Source organism: Armigeres subalbatus, chromosome 1 (assembly GCF_024139115.2).
Source record: "Armigeres subalbatus isolate Guangzhou_Male chromosome 1, GZ_Asu_2, whole genome shotgun sequence".
Taxonomy (NCBI): Eukaryota; Metazoa; Arthropoda; class Insecta; order Diptera; family Culicidae; genus Armigeres; species Armigeres subalbatus.
In genome coordinates this window covers 291,640,010-291,655,153 of record NC_085139.1, presented here as the reverse complement: position 1 = coordinate 291,655,153, position 15,144 = coordinate 291,640,010, and the positions used below count along the sequence as shown (strand labels likewise).

General features: G+C 43.7%; 1 protein-coding gene across 12 annotated transcripts in view; it reads left to right on the top strand.

Annotated features, from left to right (window-relative positions):
* LOC134207720 (uncharacterized) overlaps nucleotides 1-15,144 on the top strand; it is a 65,325-nt gene that overhangs the window by 31,882 nt on the left and 18,299 nt on the right. Inside the window, exon 1 of one of the 12 annotated variants that reach the window (XM_062683558.1) lies at nucleotides 5,558-5,683. The exons of 10 other annotated variants lie outside the window; for them this stretch is intronic. The gene's annotated coding sequence lies outside the window, so the exon portion shown is untranslated. Of the gene's footprint in view, nucleotides 1-5,557; nucleotides 5,684-6,099; nucleotides 6,161-15,144 lie in introns of those variants that run through there. One more of the 12 variants, XM_062683559.1, reaches the window with a different exon arrangement.

Sequence of the window (15,144 nt, the reverse complement as noted above, 5' to 3'; positions counted from 1 at the left end):
TCAGGAAATAATTTTTAGGTGTATTTGTCTTATTTATCTTATGTGTCTTATTTGTCTTATTTGTCTTATTTGTTTTATTTATCTTATTTGTCTTATTTGTCTTATTTGTCTTATTTGTTTTATTTGTCTTATTTGTCTTATTTGTCTTATTTGTCTTATTTGTCTTATTTGTCTTATTTGACTTATTTGTCTTATTTGTCTTATTTGTCTTATTTGTCTTATTTGTCTTATTTGTCTTATTTGTCTTATTTGTCTTATTTGTCTTATTTGTCTTATTTGTCTTATTTGTCTTATTTGTCTTATTTGTCTTATTTGTCTTATTTGTCTTATTTGTCTTATTTGTCTTATTTGTCTTATTTGTCTTATTTGTCTTATTTGTCTTATTTGTCTTATTTGTCTTATTTGTCTTATTTGTCTTATTTGTCTTATTTGTCTTATTTGACTTATTTGTCTGGGACCGCTGCTACTGGTGTCATCGTTGCAGCAGATAAGTGCTGCTTTTGGCAACGGTCTCGTGCCGCTGCTGTTGGTCCAACAGCTGCTGACCAAAGAACTATCGCTTCCATCACAGAGGTTGATTGATCTGCAGCAACCACCCCGTCGACCACCAACGAAGCGATGGTCTTCTGCCAAGACTGCTGCCAGCGTATTTCTGCTGCTGTGCCCGCTCCTCTGCATCTGCTCTATGTGAAATCTTGTTTGAACAGAGGATTAGATCCAAACCCGCAAATTGCTTGATTTTGATGTCTGTGCTTGCGATGCATGTACGGAGTTTTCCCTATTTCTAAGCAATTTTCGATAAAAAAAATAGTTAGTATTTTCAGATAAATACAAAGAAGCGTTGATTCATCCTAGATCGATTGGTCCAAAAATATGAAAATCCGTCGAGAAACGGCTGAGATACCTATTAACGTTCAAAGTCAATCATATTTTCGTGACGGTCTCCGATTTTCGCAATCGCAAAGTGCACGCCAATTTTTTTTTTTTTTTTTTTATTCTTGAGCAAGGGTAAACGGAAATCTGCAACCAGACACCTGAGGAGGTACTCAGGTAGTGTGGGGATGGGTATGTCATGTAACTCTTACCCGACCCACTAAAACCAAAACCCTTTCGCCAGTCCGTACCCCCGGCCCGCAATTAAGCAATACATCAGGGGGGGACTATTGAGAACGCTCACGCCTATGCTAACGCACTTGACGTCAATACACACAACATCGACTTCAAGGGTGGCTACCTCACCACCCGTCGATAGCAAGCTATGATAGTAACCTAACGGTCCATATCATAATCTCACGTTGGAGACGAGCACCCCGACAACAACCACCGCGCGTGAACCGCAATGACCTCTATATCTACATACTGAGGTCCCCGCAGCCCACCCACGACATGTTGGTTGTCGGGGTGAGCAAAGTGTTCACTGCATCACAGGTGCCCTTACTGCAAACGTTGGTTTTGTTCAAGACGCCACCACCGCTGCAGTTTCGACATAATCTGTCGAGATGCTGTGTTCACCGCATTCCATATAGCTTCCTCCCGGCACATCCTCTCGACGAGGTTGTCCGGGGTTGTATCCATACCACTAATAAGCAGCATGACATTGCGTTCTATCTCGAATCGCGGGCATGCGAACATCACATGCTCTGCCGATTCTACCTCACCTACACATTCAGGACACTCCGCAGAATCTGCGAAGCCAAACCTGTGTAGGAATTTCTTAAAGCAGCCATGTTCAGACAACACCTGTGTTAGGTGGAAGTTGACTTGACCATGCTTCCTATCAACCCAGTTGGACACATCTGGAATCAGTCTGTGGGTCCAACGACCTTTGACTGCGGTGTCCCATGCTCTTTGCCATTTAAGCAACGAAGCTGCTCTCTTGACACGTCGCACTTGCACCGAGTCCCTTTCGTTGTAGCACTCCACATCCTCCTCTAAGAGTATGTCGATCGGCATCATTCCAGCTATAACGCACACCGCCTCATATGATATGGTGCGATATGCGCTCGCGACACGTAAACACATCAGCCGGTGTACTCTGATCAATTTCTTTACATTGTACTCGGCTTTTAGTGCTACGGCCCATGCCGGCACGCCATAACGGATGATAGACAATGCTACGCCAGCTATCAGCCTACGCACTTGACTATGCACCGCCGATCTGTTGGACATCATTCGTGATAAAGATTTTATCGCCAATGAAGCCCGCTGACATGCATAATCGACGTGGCTCGTAAAATTGAGCTTATCATCGATCATCACGCCCAGATGCTTGAGAGACCTCACGGAGTTAACTGTGCAGGTCCCTACTCTTATTCTCGCCTGTTGCAACCCATGACGGTTATGCACTACCACGACTTCCGTCTTGTGATGTGCAAGGGACAACCGCCTCGAGTTGAGCCATTCCTCCACTCTGCCAATCGCGTATGAAGCCTTCAGTTCGACTTCGTCGAGAGTGTCTCCTGTTACCTCTAGCATTACGTCATCCGCGAAGCCTTCTATTTTCACACCGGCCGGGAGACTTAGGCGTAATACTCCATCGTACATAATATTCCACAGAACCGGTCCAAGGATCGATCCCTGTGGAACACCCGCGGACACTACGATCGACTTTTGACCAGCATCAGTGTCGTATAACAGCACCCTATTCTAAAAATAGCTTTTCAGTATCCTGCACAGGTAATCCGGAACTCTCAATCGATGCAGGGAGTCAGCAATTGCTGCCCAGCTAGCATTGTTAAACGCGTTTTTTACATCAAGTGTAATCAACGCGCAGTACCTAATACCTCTTCTGTTTAAACCTCTCGCTATCTTGGCCGTATCCGTTACCGCTCGAATTGCTTCGATGGTAGAACGGCCCTTACGGAAGCCATACTGGTTGCTAGATAAGCCACCAGCACACTCTGTATAAGCCGACAATCTATTCAGAATGACCCTCTCTAGCAGCTTTCCAGCTGTGTCGAGTAGGCAAATTGGTCTGTATGCCGAAGGATCCCCGGCTGTTTGCCAGGCTTCGGTAATAGCACCAATTTCTGCCGTTTCCATCGATCTGGGAAGTTTCCTTCGTCCATGCATCTCTGGAGGCAGCTCCTGAACATATCTGGATTGGCAAGAATGGCGTGTTTAAGGGCCAGGTTTGGAATACCATCCGGGCCTGGCGCCTTATTGAGCTTAAGTTTTCTTGCGGCTACGATAAGCTCTTCGTTAGTCACTAGCGGTACCACGTCAACTGACTCGTACGGTGTAGCGGGCCAGTTCGATGATTCATGCCTCGGAAACAACCCGTCGACTATTTTGGCCAACATCCCCGGAGATTTCTCAGGTGGCGTGGTATTGGTCCTAGCCATCACCATCCTGTATGCATCTCCCCATGGATTGTCGTTTGCCATCCTGCACAGCCGCTCGAAGCAGGCTCTCTTACTACATTTGATCTCGTAGTTCAGAGCTCTGCTCGCTGTCTGGAACACCCTGCGTCTCTCGACCTTATCAGCGTCTGTTCTGGCACGTCGCAGCCTTCTCTTTGCTCGAAGACAGGTTCTACGAAGGTCTGCAATTGTGTCAGTCCAGCAGTACACAGGTTGCCGGTTTCCGGGAGGTTTGGTCCTCCTAGGCATCATCACATCGCATACACATGTTAGTACATCGATTAACTCGTCGTCACTTAAATTCGTTGTTCGCCTCTCCCATAGTAGTGATTCCTCCAAGAGTTCCAGGTTGAACTGCGAGGTGCGCCATCCTAGATCGGCTTTGCCGATCCGCCTTGAGGTTGCTACGGGGGTATACCGGACCATAAAACGAATTTCCTGATGATCGCTGGAGGTATGCCCCTCATGAACCTCCCATTCTATATTGCACGCCAATATAGAAATGACAGACTAGGAAACAGACCTTCGTCAAAAAACTAGGAAGTAGCATTTTGGCACATACATCACTATCGCAGATCATCGCAGAACGATGCCCAGACCAAACTATCAGCTAAGTATACGTTATCCTCTGGCGGAAATTGACACTCTCACTTGGGCTCACTTTTTCCTATTGGCCGTTTATAAACCTTGCACATCTGGAAAATTTGTGGTCAATTCGAATGGACTTCACACGTCTACAGTGCACAACGAGTGCAATATGCATCGCTTCTCGTGACAGTCGACCTAATATACCTACCCATCAGCAGCATATTCGATGAATATTCATAATACCAGAGTACAACGCGATTGCATTGAACGACTGATTCATCCGCCGGCTGCACGGGAAATGGGCGATGGACATGGCAAAATGACGCACTGCATCCGTGCGTCGGTCGTCGTTCAACTCGCATGCACTTCCTCTGCGTTGTGGCTTTTCAACGAGATCGCAAGGAATGTGCACTGCAAGGTGAAATCGTTTGAAAAACTGCCTCCAGATGTGTGTACCTGATGTTTGAAGGAAAATGCATGTCGATTGTCACCTACAAGAAGTCTACGACGCAACTTTGTTCGTGACTCTTGCGTGTCGTGTGTCTCACTCATAGGCACCAACCAATCTGCACATATTGCTCGGCTAATGTATATGTAGGACTACGTCTTCAGAGGAATTCCTCCCAATACGTGTCATAAGCGAAGTTCACGCGATACGGTGAATGAGCATGTAAGTTTTTTACAAATTTGTCTCCCCAGCCTATTTATGACACGCCCTTTGACGATTACCTCACCGCCGAACAACACAGACGGGTGTCGTGTGTTTGAGCATACGTTAGTGATTGGTAACATACCCTTTTTGGCTTTCTCGTTCAACAAGTTTGTGCTGGAAAGAGGAACGGCTGTGCGTTTTTTCTGTTAAGTAATCATTTTATGATATTATGACTCAGCTGTCTGGTTTTTGTTTTGTTTTGTGAAACATGAATTTAAACAGCTTGTGATTCTTACCATTTATATTGAAATAATGCATTCAAAATTTCAACAGAATGGAACAAATTCTCTTCAGATGCTGCAACAGTCAACAGCATATAAATGATTATTTGAATAGGCACCTTAACGAAACATACAGCCGTACTCTATATAAGATCTGTTCACTGTTAGTATCGGTTCCTCATCTCAACATCTCAACATTTGTCCCATAAAGAAATGGAGCTGAGCTCGTCCCTTATTGTTTGACTTTTCACTTCACTGCAACTGATGCAACTTGCAAACATTTACAGAACATTCATCTTTTCTACTGGATTTTGTTTATTCAATTGCGGTAAACGGTCACACAATACATAGCCCACTACACGTGTAAGGGAAAAGAACCCAATGAAGTTGAGGTTTTGTTCTTTTGTATCCAAATATAAGAACGTGTAACATGGGAAATGGAACAGTTCCCCAAAAATTGGTCCGAACAAATTCAATGGAGCGCATATTCTAGATCGCCGCGATGGTTGTTTTATTGTATTAACCGGCTACAGATGTAAGCAAGTCGGAAAGCATAAATTGATATATTTTTGTTACCTCTCGCCCATCCTAAAACATCGCGACGTCGTCGATTCAGTTTCAGCTCGGGATGCCCCGAACGAGCTCCCCATTTGCGTAACGAATTAGTAAGAACAAACAGCACCGTAAAACGTTTGGCCTAGTTTGAAGAGAAAAAAAAACGACCGAGAAAGATTGCCAATGGACGATAAGTGAAGCATATCGGTCACCTTTGGAGTGCAGACTTCGGTATGCCATAGTGGGTAGGTTACCTGGAAATTGGCTGCAGCTACGATAACGAACGTGTGGCTCTTGGTTCAATAGTGATGCTAAAAATGAAAGTTGGACCAGTGGCAAAATGGTGAAAATAAGAATGAGGGTCTATGTTTAGGACAGACTGTACACGGGTCATTGAATGTGCTAATAGATGTGTAGACAGAAAAGTGTTTTGTATAGTGGAAGGTTAATTTACATTCACGATACACGTGAACCAGTGAGCAAACACTTTCATATTCTACAGCTTGGCTTCAGCACGATTTTGTATGGTTTTACTTCATTCATCTAAATTGTATTATTGTTTTTTCTTCCTTTATTTATGTGAATTTTTAAATTTTTAGTTTTTCACTCAAAATTTTATTTCTGTTTTCATTTCAGTGGTAGACACTACATCATAATGGAATTCTTTAATAGAAAATTATTTAATGCTTTTTAGTGGAATGTCTTTCCTAGTCATAAAACGAGTGAGTACTGTTCCATTCCATTCTACCTACTGAGTATTACTTATTAGAACCTCACCAGTAGTAGTATAAGGTAATCTTCAGGTCTTCAGTATCTCGTACTTGTGGCAAGTCAAGTCAAATACCGAGACAATGAAGACGACCCTACTGTTGCGGCACGATGCGTATCTGGAAGGCAAAATGGTTCAATTTCGCGTCAATCCGAAATCGATATTTGGTGAACTTACTCCGAAGAAAAGTTCCCTGACAGCGGAAGCTCCACTTTGACTGACCTTAGCCGACTGTATCCCAATATCTTCTCTGGGGTCGCAGGCTTGCTGAATTCAGAAGAATCTATTGACAACGCCGCTGAATATTTTTTTACCACGCCGATGGCATTTTAAGTCTAGATTTATCCTCCTGTCGGAAAAACAGCCAAGTTATATCTACTATATGTATCTACTTCTAGAATTTCCACAGAAACTCATTTAGAAAATCCTTAAATTATAATTCCTTCAAGAAATACTTCATGCATTGATCATCATATTGGATGTTCCCAAAAAAATCCAGTTCCTTGCAGTTCCTTGAGGAATTCTCCAAACAAATTTCCAGGAAAACAAATAGAGATATTTCTGGAAGAGCTCTTGAATAATTTTTCGCAGATATTCTCGTAGGTATCTTTGGAAGGAATTTCCCGAAAACACCCTGTAAGGTTTTCTGGGAGAATTCATGGAGAAATTCTGAAGAAGTTTCCATGGGAATTTCCGGGGAGATTCTTGGAGAAATTTTTGAAGGAATTCTTGGTTTTTTTTTCGGTAGAATTCCTACAAAAAAATCCAAAGAATTCATTTCCAGAATAATTTATTTGTAATCGACTTTCCTGAAAAATCCTTGGAGGAATTTCCAGAAGAACTCCCAGAAGAATGAGCGTAAAAATTTCTAGATCTAGATTTGGCAAATTAATTTCCATAAGAAGTTCTTCAAGAATACTTGAACCATTTTCCATGTAAATTTTGGAATCCAGAAGAAATATCTTAAAAGACCATCCTTAGCCGTACGGTAAGATGCGCGGCTACAAAGCAAGACCAGCGGGGGATGCAATGCCAATAAGAAGAAGATCTGAAGAGTCATCGTGGTCATTTCTGTAGTGTTTGCGAAGTGATTTATTAAGTGTTATTGAAAGAGTTTTTAGAGGAACTTCAGAGAGAATTTCAGGAGAAATTCTATGAGTAATTATTTAAGAAGTTACAGGACTTCTCGAGGATTTCCTGAACAAATATCCTGATGCATTTATAGAGGCACTTCCGGAGGAATTCTTGAAAAAAATGTGAAAGAATTACCGACATAAATTCCTGGAGGAACTCTTGGAGAAGCTGACGGAGGCATTCTTGGAGGAACTTTTAGAGAAATTCGTGGAAAAAATTTCCGATGCATTCTTGGAATAACTTTCGGAGAAGTTCTTGAGGAACTTCCGGATATATTACTGGAAGAACTGCCAGAGGAACTTTCCTAGAGAAACTATCAGAAGAATTCCTGGAAGAACACCCCAAGAAATTCCTGGAGGAACTTCCATGAGAATTCCTGGAGGATCTTCCTTGAGAATTCCTGGAGGAACTTCCGGAGGAATTCCTGGAGGAACTTCCGGAGGAATTCCTGGAGGAACTTCCGGAGGAATTCCTGGAGGATCTTCCGGAGGAACTTTCGGAGTAGTTCCTGGAGCAGCTTTCAGAGCTGTGGAGTGGAATTAAGGGAGGAATTTGTGGAAGAATTTCGGAAAATTTCTATTGCCACAAATAAGCTCACGCTGACCCACGCCGCCGATTCCCAACGGCGTAACGCCGACGCCGCTGGCTGACAATAACCTATGACGCCGCCGCCGACAAATTTTCGATCGGCGCACAGGTCTAGTTTTTACACGCGCGTTCTTCCTTAGTAGCCACTTTTTGGTTGGTGCTACGTACTTACGCGCATGGTTTGCCAGCATGCGAGAGGCACTGCCGTAATCTGGAAATGTGACGTATGCACCACTTTACAACATAGGGGAACTGCTCCTTGAATTCATACCATAATTGGTGCGCTTATTGTTTTATTTCTCATTTTTGTAATTTTTTTCAGCAGTGAGCTCGCCGGAAAACAGCAAAACACGACACAAATTGAGCATAAATTGCCTGTTTTGTGAATGTTATGTATATAGGAGCATGTTATTAATAATGGAACAGATACCCTACATGATTTCCATTTCTCTGTTATAGAGTACGATGAGTACTATACTCATAAACACTATTTTTGGAAAATGGCGTATACGTCACATTGCCAGATTACGGCAGGGCAGCTGTCTGTTGTTCTGCACTTCATATCACATGCTTCCAGTACTTCGCTGCGTTGTGTACCACGTCGCGGGCATGTGACAGATTGTGCACTGCCGTCAGGGTAGCGTTTGGCATAGAACGGGGTCTCGTGTAACGTAAACTATGAATGTATTACCTAAGCCAACTATGACCTGGCAGGAGTTGCATTAAGCTGAAACTGGAGACTTATTCCACTGGTGCTAGGGTAAACTGCACCATATGTAACAAATATGCAAGATAACTCAAATACGGTGGGGCTGGGAAGTTCTAACTGTTTTTGGCCGACCCACTTAAAATAAAATTCTTTATGTTACACATTTTTTTAGCCGAGAGAGCAGCATTTTTTTAAAATTATTTTTACGAGTCGGACATTGCCGAGTAATAGAAAACATGATTCTACCGAGATCTCAGTATAAATGACGTTTCGGTTGCTGAAATACGGAGATTTTTTTCTAAGGTATTGTTATTATTTATTGTTATTATTCAGTATTGCACCGCGCATATAAAATCTACTCATGGCAGCGCGGCGATGGTGCCTTTCTCGTTATTTATTTATTTATTCAGACTAAGGCCGAAGTGGCCTGTGCGGTATGTAAGAGTCTTCTCCATTCGGCTCGGTCCATGGCAACACGTCGCCAGCCACAGGGCTGCGAAATGGTGAGTTGACATTTGGGAAGGAGCGATCTACACAGCTCTGGTCCTCACAAGTTCCAATCTCACGCTTCCACGGGACTTCTGATGACAATCGACCGCCAGCTAAGGGTTTTGTACTTAGCTGGTAGTGCAGCCTGGGCACTGTTGTCCTTCTGACATCAGCTAGAGTAAAGCGGTGCGATCAAGTGGACCATCGTCCCTAACCCCTAATCCCAAGGCGTTAAGCGACCCGTGCCGAGAGGATGCATGGCCAGGGGGGTGAAATAATGAGCTAGGCCTTTAACAGAGCCTGTGAGCCTTTAACCTGAGCACCATCCATAGTAATTGTCCCTTATTGCGTCATGCTGGGCTCTGGCGTGGTGGACTTCTTTTCCCGAGCAAGTCGTTGGATCAAAATGGAAAACCAATTCAATTTTCTTCAATTAGTGGTAGTAGTGTAGGCGACAACCCCTTCGCAAGAGGTGGGTTGTTCAGGTCTCCGCCTAGGAGGCCAGAGGCAATAATCGGCAGCTCGGTGCGCAGCGCCAGCGTGGGTCACTTAACCTTCTCCCCGGCTACGCCGGTAGAGGTTATGGACGGCCCATGGCTTGTGAGGGCGTTGAACCGCAAACGCGATGGGCTTTCGGCCTTCGAGGTGGCGATGGAACAGCTGGACGCCATCATCGACTTTGCGTCATCGAAGCATAATATCAGCAAGGACCTCAAGGGGAAACTTCGAAAGTCGATGTTAGACGCCAAGCTGGAGAAGGCGGCCGGGACGGCCGTGGAGTCATGGTCTATCCAGACTGAGGCCCAAGGATTCGCGGACTCGGGCAAGGTCAAATCGACCGAGGTCGTGCCAGCAAAGACGGTGGTGCCAAAGTCTACCCAGAGACTGAGGCTCAAGTATTCGCGGGCACGTCAGGGGTGACTGCTCCAACGGGGCAGATGATCCTCGTGCGGAAGCGGGGCGTCTCGCAAAAGGGCGCCGCCTACAAGAAGTTGGCGGAGGAAGTCCTAGGCGAGACGGTCAAGGTGAGGGCACTCATGACGGAGGTGTATCTAAGGGTTAAAGACCTGGGCGAGGGTTAAAGACCTGGGCGAGGGTTAAAGACCTGGACCTGGAGATGCCCACCACAACCGTTCGGCTACGGAAAGGGCCGACAGGGACACAGGTAGCATTGGTTCGGCTATCTGCAGCGGACGCCTCCAAGGTAGTCAAGTTAGGGAGCATCTAGGCGGGAGAGTCGGTGTGCCCTGTGGGCATATATGAGCAACCCGAAGTTTGCTTCAAGTGCCTGGAACCGGGGCACAAGCAATGGGACTGCAAAGGCTCTGACAAAAACAAGCTCTGTCGAAGCTGCGGATTGGAGGGATATAAGGCACAATGCTGCACGAACCCTCCCAATTATTTGATTTGTTCCAGCAAAGCTGCGAACAGCAAGCACCCCATGGGTAACGTAGCTAAACCTGAACCACTGTGATTCAGCACAGCAACTGCTGTGTCAGTCAGTTGCTGAATGGGGACGGATAACGCCATCATAGCGGATCCTTACCTGGTACCCGCCAGGAACGGTAATTGGGTCACCGATGGGTCTAAAATGGCGGCGATATGGGCAACGGGAAATACTCAGTCCAAGAGTTGGTGTCTTCGACACATGAGCGCTTCGTCATTGCCAAAGTCAACGGGGTCTTCTTCTGCAGCTCCTATGCGCCTCCTCGATGGTCGATCGTGCAGCTAGGCCGCATGCTGGATTGCTTGACGGCTAACATGATGAGGCGTAGGCCGATGGTGATAGCGGGAGTCTTCAACGCTTAAGCCGCGGAATGGGGAAGCCGTTCCACGAATCAACGAGGGCAGATCCTGCTGGAATCACTGGCCATGTTGGATGTGGACTTGGCCAATGTCGGTACCAAAAGTACCTACAGCTGGAACGGGGCCGAGTCGATTATCGACGTTACGTTCTGGAGCCCTGGCCAAACGAGTAGTTCGAACTGGAGGGTAGATGATGGCTACACTCACAGCGACCACCTGGCGGTTCGCTACAGTATCGACTATACGACCAGCATTCAGCGGACGGAAGAAGGGGCGAGGCCTAGCCCTCGTATGTGGAAGACATCGTACTTCGATGACGAGGTGTTTAAGGAAGCGCTCCGCCGCGAGCACAATACTCTCGGTCTGAGCGGCGAGCAGCTGGTAACAGTACTCTCGCGTGCATGCGATGCCACCATGCCTAGGAAAGTCCACCCTAGGAATGGGAGGCCATTCCTATGGTGGACAATGGTATTCCGAACCTGGCCATTGCTGACTCTCCCGAGATGTTCAGATCTGTCATGCAGAGATGCCTGGAAGAGGGAGTCTTCCCTGAAGAATGGAAAAGGCAGAGCTTGGTCCTATTGCCAAAGGCGGTAAAACCACCGGAGGATCCGTAGACGCTATCTTGTCGGTTACCAAATCCGCGGAGATAGCTATCCAGCGTAAGAGGAGGAGTGTTCGCTATTCTGCAGTAGTGACTCTCGACGTAAGGAATGCATTCAATAGTTTCGACGGTGTTCCTGCCTTTTTAATTGAATGCATTTCGATACTTTGCGTGATGAAGCACGATTTCATACATTTCGAAACTTTTAATGCCCACAAGGCTATCTAACGATGTATTGACCTTCCAGTAGATGTTGTGAATATCATCGAATGCATATTGATACTTTGAGTAACAAGAGCCACAATTAACAAATATTCATCTGAGTTAACAAATATTCATCTTTCTTTTTCATCTGAGATATCGGCAGAAATTCACAACATTTTTGTGAACTTTCCAAGTTACTGTTTGGCGGATATGGATGTGAAAAGATATGTGATTATGTAAGTGCGCCATTATGTGCCAGTGTCAGTGTCATGCATAACAAATGGGCACCGGACCGTGGAATGCGTTGCTGCTTCTTAATTTTTTTGGCTGGAATACAGTCGCTACCTTGCAAGCTAGCTCCCTTTTCTGTACCGGATTGAAGCTGCTGGAATTCTATCAAACCAGCCAAAGAATGGACTCAATCAATGACGTGAAAAAATAATTCAAGGAAAGACCGACTTCCATGCTGGAGGTTTCTTTTGCATACGCTGCCAGAAAATAACTTCCGGAAAATTGGTGAGATCAAACCATTTTCACTACTTCTCAACTATTTCAGTATCAAATCCTCGAAACGACTTGTTCTCTTTAGTGGACGGGGATTCAAGCGTCGATTTGACGGATTGGATACCGGATCTTCTGAAACCCTTTGAAGGGTATGTAAACTTTCCAAATTTTAAAACATATATGTGTGTACAACGCAATAATGGTGTTGTTCAATTATCTATTTTAATTTTAATTATAATTATAATTTATAATTTTAATTATAATTATAATCTATAATAATTATAATTATAATTATAATCCATTTTAGCATGAAACATTACAATAAAAAAAACATTTGAATACAGTCTGCGAATCGTTGTATTGAACACTGCAATGTAATGTATGAGAGACGTGTGGTGGATTAGCTCCTTTCTTCATTTCGGTAAACCAGTAGTGTTCAAATTCCATAGGGTTGAAGCACTATATTTCGCCGCGCCAAACGCAGCTAAAATTACTGTTAAACGCAAACATTCCGCATATTCTAGAAAGATTTGAAAGCCAGAACTATTCTTTTTTTTAGCAATGGATAGATAGTTATGATGATGACTGCCTCTTCAGTGATATGCAGCAAGTGTTCCGATTTTAATTTTGCGCCACGTGTTCAATGCCACACTGTGACTATTTTCACTATTGTTTCTATTGTCTTTAAAAATGATTCTTTAGAAATGATTCTACGCCAGGAACAGAGGATCTTTTGTGCTTTGCTAATATAGCAAAAAAAAACTGTTTTTTTGGCTAAAATATTTGGCGTTTTTTCAGTTTTGTCTTTCCGATTATAATTAGTTGATTCTCAGTCTCAGTCTCTCAGTCTCTCAACTCAATTCTATAATTCAAATTTACTTTGTGGGATACTTGTTGATCTTTGTGATTGGATTGTGCATGTGAGTGAGTGAGCTCTCATGTGAAATCTGAAGAGCAGATTACAATAAATCGAAACGCATAGTGAATTTCAGGGTGGCCAATGAGAATTGAAAGTCCATGCGGGAAATGCGGGAAAAAGTCGGACATTCCTTAAAATTACACAAAAAATTGGGGAAAAAAGTCACCAGGTGTGCATTTTATTAATCATGTATAATTATTGTAGTGTATAACATGAAAACCCAGATTAATCCACCTAGCGGTGATGGTGCCTTTCTCGAACTTCGTAAAATGTGTGTGCTTGAAAAAAGATGAGCTAGTGGCTAGGAGTAATAAAGACAAATTTCTTTGTCCGTTCTATGAAAATCAGATTATTTATGGCAAAGATATTGTAGATCCAGTTGAAAACCGAAAATCATATTTTGTCCCATTTCCGGATGTCGCAACTGCATCGCGAGTGGTGCCCGACTATGGCACAGTTGCGCACTACTCGCGATGCAGTTGCAACATCCGGAAATGCGAGAAAATGCGATTTCGCGGGACCTCGGTTCGGTTTTCAGCTTGATCTATAATATGCTAATAAGAATTTCGACATTTTTGTTTCCTTTTCCAATCTTTTTGACGTACATAACCCTGTTTTATTTCACCCAGTCATATATTTTAAGGATATCACTTTTGGATGTTAGTTGAACTGAAGCTCCGACTACACAAAAAGAAAACGAAAATGTCATTCCCATCACGCGAGCGGAGGGCAATATTTGTTATGATATAAATCTCATGACCGTCTTTCTGCCAAACTCCCGTATGAAGTGGGAGAGACAGAGACATCATCTCAGTTCGTCGAGCTGAATCGATTGGTATATAACACTATGGGTCTCCAGGCCTTCTGTAAAAGTTTGGTTTTTGAGCGAACATACAGCCTTTTCGTATAAAAAGGCTAAAATGGTATTTTGGTCATAACTTCCAATCCCATAGTCCTACATGTCCAATTTTCAATAGGAAACAATGGGAAAGGATTTTGCGTCGAATGCAATTTGTTGCGAGCAAATCGGTTGAGAATAAGTGCCTGAAAAATGAGTGACATTTCTTACGCAATATTTTCGTATGAATTTGTATTTTGGCCATAACTCTCGATCCCAAAGTCCGATCTGGCCAATTTCAAATAGGAAATAATGGGACAGGATTCTGCGTCGAATGCAATTTGTTCAGAGCAAAACGGTTGAGGATAAGTGCCCGAAAAAAGAGCGACATTTTTAGCACGATTTTTTCGTATGATTTTGTGTTTTGGCCATAACTTTTGATCCCATAGTCCGATCTGGCCAATTTCAAATAGGAAACAATGGGACAGGATTCTGCGTCGAATGCAATTTGTTGCGAGCAAATCGGTTGAAGGTAAGTGCCCGAAAAATGAGTGACATTTTTTACGCGATTTTTTCGTATGAATTTGTATTTTGGCCATAACTTTCGATCCCATAGTCCGATCTGGCCAATTTCAAATAGGAAACAATGGGACAGGATTCTGCGTCGAATGCAACTTGTTGCGAGCAAATCGGTTGAGGATAAGTGCCCGAAAATGAGTGACATTTTTCACACGATTTTTCGTATGATTTTGTGTTTTGGCCATAACTTTCGATCCCATAGTCCGATATGGCCAATTTCAAAAAGGAAACAATGGGACAAGATTCTGCGTCGAGTGCAATCTGTTGCGAGCGAAAATGAGTGACATTTTGTTGAGTAGTTTTGCGCACACACACACACATACACACACACATACACACACACACACACACACAGACATCACCTCGATTCGTCGAACTGAGTCGATTGGTATATAACACTATGGGTCTCCGGGCCTTCTATAAAAAGTTTGTTTTTGGAGCGATCATATAGCCTTTACCGTATACTTAGTATACGAGAAAGGCAAAAAACATTATTTAATATTTTAAATGCATATGTTTTTCACGTAACGTTTAAAATTATTCGGCTTTGTTGAATGTATAAT